Genomic DNA, 4,668 nt, shown 5'->3' on the forward strand with positions numbered 1-4,668 from the left:
GTGCCTGACCATACCTGTGAGGGCATGGTCAGGTTGACATAGAGTGAGGGATGCTTATGGGCAGGCTGCTTTCGTTTTCATCTTTAGCTTGCTGTATGGACTGCTGCCCTGCCAGATGGCTAGGTCACTCTGTAAGTAATGTTTTTCCCTATTAAATTCCATTGTACTTTTACCTGGCTCTGTATTGGTAATTTCCCACATTACAGGGGACCAGCAGTTTAGAAGGTTCCTGGTGCCAGGCCAAGTGGTTCTCTGGATATAGCTGCTAAACAGACTCTGCCTATATTTACAACTACTGAAAACCTCTCTAATGCTGACACTTCCATGCAAGATGAAGACTGGGTTTTTTGAATGTCCCCACAGGCACCTATAATTGGAAAGAGTTCAATATCATACAAACATACACATGCAGGTGTATAATGATGCAACACTGATATTTAAAATGTCTTTTCTAATCTGAAGCACACACCTTTAATCCCAGACATGGGAGGCAGAGACAGGAAAATCTCTAGAAGTTTGAGGCCAGCCTGATATACAAACTGAATTCCAGGATAGCTTGGGCTATCTGAATAGACTGTGTATCAGAAAAAAAGATTCTTCTCTAATGTCTATATATTATTATGTTTGTATAAGATACAGTAAATATCTCCTGGTGTATTCTATTACTACATGTTTTTTCTCTGTAAATCTATCACTCTGAAAATATTATATTACTTTTTTGGTTTCTTGAGACAGGGTTTCTCTATGGCTTTGGAAGCTGTCCTGGAACTAGCTCTTGTAGACCAGGTTGGTCTCGAACTCAGAGATCCACCTTCCTCTGCCTCTGGAGTGCTGGTTTTAATGGCGTGTGCCATACCACTGGGCCAAAGATTTAAATACTTTTAAATTTGGCAACAGACACCTGTAGCAGCAGGGACATGAGGACCTAGGTCTGTGTTTCTATCTCATGCTGCCCACCTCTATGATGCAACGTGGTGTGCAAGAAAAGGACTGGTTTATAAAATCTGATCATCTGGGCTGTCCTGTATGTGTCCACGCAAAGCAGGCAGCAAATGAAGAAACATAATGAAGAGCATCATGTGAGAGTGACTGATGTCAACCAACAGTCGATACCATCAGAGAGTGTGAGCGCTCATTGAGAAGGAAGTCAACATAGAATGTCAAGGTCCAACTCAGAGCTCCCAAACCGCACATGTCTAGATGCTCTAATGACAGGTTTCAATTCACAATCAATGACATGTTTGTATCAGGTTTCAGACATGATAGAACTACCTCAGTATAACAATCCTTATGAAATAATAAATATGGTGAGTAAAAACATAAAACACCAAAGGAGAGGGGGTAGGAAAGTAACTATAATGGAATAAATTAAAAAGGACAGAAGGGAAAGGGGGGAGTGAGAGAGGAAAGGAAAGACTAAGGGAAGAAAGGAGATAAAGAGAAGTAGATGAGAGGAAAGGACAAAGGGGAAATTTGAATGAGAAAAGAACAGTAAAAAAGGAGAGTGGAAGAATAAAAGGGAAGGATAAAAAAGGAAAATCAGAAGGCAAAAGTGGAAATATTTTGACCAATTATTCACCACACTCAATGAAAATTACAGAACATTGAAGCTACTTGTGTCCTAAGTCAATTGAAAGCAATGCAAATCCCAGAGCTGCTGGCTGGGTGTCCTCCAAGGAGGTAAAGACAGGCCAGAGTTCCATGGAATTTTATACCATCCTCATTAAAATATAATATTAAAATGACTTTTAATGTCATAGTAAATATAAGCCAAATGTGTTTCCAAACATTAGAGAATGAAACCGATGGTATGATAAATAGAAAATGGAAGGCAGGAGTGAAAAAACAAGAACTCAGGAAGTGATGTTGTCATCCAATACTGAAGCCCAACACTGATAAAATTTTCACTTTTTCCAAAAGCTCAAATTCTAGAGCCCACGTGCTAAATCTATGAGTCATTTAACTGATCCCATACACCACAAAAATTGCCAATAATAAAATATGTGAAAGCACACCAGCCAAAAATAAATTAAAAGCAGGTGAAGAGTTAATTTAAGATGTTCTGGCATTGCAGAACTCTCTTGCATCATTGGATTTTGCTGCAGCCTTGATTCTGAACACAAAATACACACACTTTGACTATACATGCCAACTCATGATGTAACACTGCAATTGAGGCATTGGTTCAGATTTCCTACTATAGCATGTTACATTGCAATCTTTTTTTTTTTTTTTTTTTTTTTTTTTTTTTTTTTTTTTTTTTTTTTTTTTTTTGCTTTCCAGAGTTTGGCTTTATTTTGCAGTACAGAAATCATTTGGAGCCATTTTGAGACAGACATCATTGAAATCAAGGCTCTGTCAAATCAATACTGCATTGCAGCTTGGTCCATTGAATAAGCCATACGTGGGTTAAAAGGTGCTTCTATAATTTTACCTGCTTACCATATGGTTCCTTTCCCCTTCTCAGCAATTGTAATAGGTTAAAAAACCAATTCTGGCTTCCTCCAAACAACTCCCTAAACCTAAAAGTTGACTAGAAGTTTACACTCACATTAACAAAATATGTGGCTGCTATTTGAGCCCTGCTTTAATACTTGACATAACAAAATAGAGAAAACTCTGAATGTTTTTCCAAACCAAAGGATTCAATTTAGAGTCCCAATATCAGGATGGCACAAATTGTATAGATCTAGCTCTTAAGCAGAGGCAACACAATTGCAAAGGCTACATTGATTAAAAGATACAAGTACTGTATCAAGTTCTCTATCGATATCAATATTTGTTTAGAACAGCTCCTTCACTTTAAAAAAAAACAAAAGCCAGTCTGGTTAAACTAAACAGAAACAAGCAATTCTGACTAGCCATTCCATGAAAACAAGTTAATACATGATATTAGAAAAGTGAAGGGAAGGAGTATTTACTGGTATAGCACTCTTCAATCTCCATTTTGATCGTAAAAGCAGGCTTGCAATATTGATTTCATATAATATACATTATTTGCCAAATTTTAAGTTTGTCCTAATTACATAATATGTACTGCTGTTAGTCTTCTCCATAAGTATCATTCTTCTTGCACTTCATTTCTTCTAAGTCAAACTCAGATCCTGTCATTCTCTTATAGATATCTTTAATATCATCACAGGTTGTCTCAAAGTGAGTGGTTGCATCATCGGCACGGGAAATAAAGATCTGGCTCTCTGTTCCCAAATCTTTAGGTACAAAGAGGTCACTGACGCTGACAAATTTCTGTTCAATTGGTTCCAAGAGCTCCAAAGCTAGTCTGATTTCCTTCTCTGGTTCCTTGGTCTCCACGGTTGTACTTACAATGGCAATATATTTGCCCTGTGCTGCCACATTGTGTGCAAAGGAAATCATGCAAACATAGATATCTGACTTCCGGTTGACTTGGTTATGTGGAATGATGATCTAGCAGGAATTGGCATCATTGGTGTTCTTGATAGGGTGGCTAAGGATACAGATCACTCTGATTACCTGGCCCACTTTTTCAACCCGATCTTTTACATAGCTGGGATCGCAGATGAGCTGCTTACAGCGAGTCTCCTTCAGACTTTACACCAACCACTTTTCTATTTTGCACAATGATTTCTTCAATTGGTTTATTCAACATGTAGGTACCTCCATATATAGCACTTAACCTTGCAAATCCTTGTGGCAATTCTCCAAGGCAATAGAGAGGATAAAGGTATGGGCTTTTACCATATCTTGCCAAAGATTCGCTGTAAAGTTTAATTCTATTAATGGTATCACAACACGGCTGATCTAAGTAGTCATCTGTTCTGTACAGTGCAAGAGAATGGCCAGTGAAGTCTACAACATCTTGGCCCTAATCAAACTTCTTATACACATCTCTCATGGAGGTCTTCTTAGGGTAACGTCCTCAAAAGTTCTAGGATCTTTTTCATCAAAGTTGGCGACATAAACTAGGAACTTCCTGAAGCAGCGTTTTTCAAACAGTCCCATTAAACTAGATGCCAGTGCTTCTGCTTCAGTGGAAGGAACCTTGTAGATCCCTCCCACACTTGTAGACAAAGCTCCCTTCAATCACTTTGAAATCCATATAGTGAGTGTCCTCTGTGTGAAGTAATATCTTCACCAACTGACCATTGGCCATAAGGAACTTGGGAATTAAGTTAACTTTCCAGACTCTTCCTCTCCCCATTGATACTGGTGCTTGTCCTGGTAACTTAAATCTTTTGTATAAATCTTCCAGTGGTGTTATAGATGCACTTTCTCCTCTACAGTATGGGTTCTGATCCATGTGAAGAACCTTCTTTCCATTCACTGACATTATCCCCAACAGGATACACTCCTTCAGGCCAGGGCCCAGCAAGATCACATCGTATTTTTCATTCATGGCGGGAGGAGCGCACTCAGGGGCTCTGGGGCCACCATAGAGTAAGAAGCGAGAAGTGCGGCCGCTCTGGGCACCGGGGAAAAGGGAAGACCCAAGGAGATGAAAAGCGGAGCTGATTAGGATGCAAGGCCAGCCGCCACCTCAACGGGAAGAGAAGAGCCAGGCGAGGAGGGAAGAGGAGGCAGGGGCTGCATTGCAATCTTTTAACATACAAAGATTTCTTCTCTGATAAACACAGTAATTTAGTCACCTACCATTATGTGTAACCATGCAAGTATAAATTTCATATAACT

At 39.3% G+C, this 4,668-nt stretch overlaps 1 pseudogene; it reads right to left on the minus strand.

Moving 5' to 3' along the window:
- Positions 1-2,818: 2,818 nt before the first annotated feature.
- On the minus strand, positions 2,819-4,375 carry LOC113839019 (annotated as a pseudogene).
- Between the last annotated feature and the right edge of the window lie 293 nt (positions 4,376-4,668).

This window comes from Cricetulus griseus, chromosome 8 (genome assembly GCF_003668045.3).
Source record: "Cricetulus griseus strain 17A/GY chromosome 8, alternate assembly CriGri-PICRH-1.0, whole genome shotgun sequence".
Classification (NCBI taxonomy): Eukaryota; Metazoa; Chordata; class Mammalia; order Rodentia; family Cricetidae; genus Cricetulus; species Cricetulus griseus.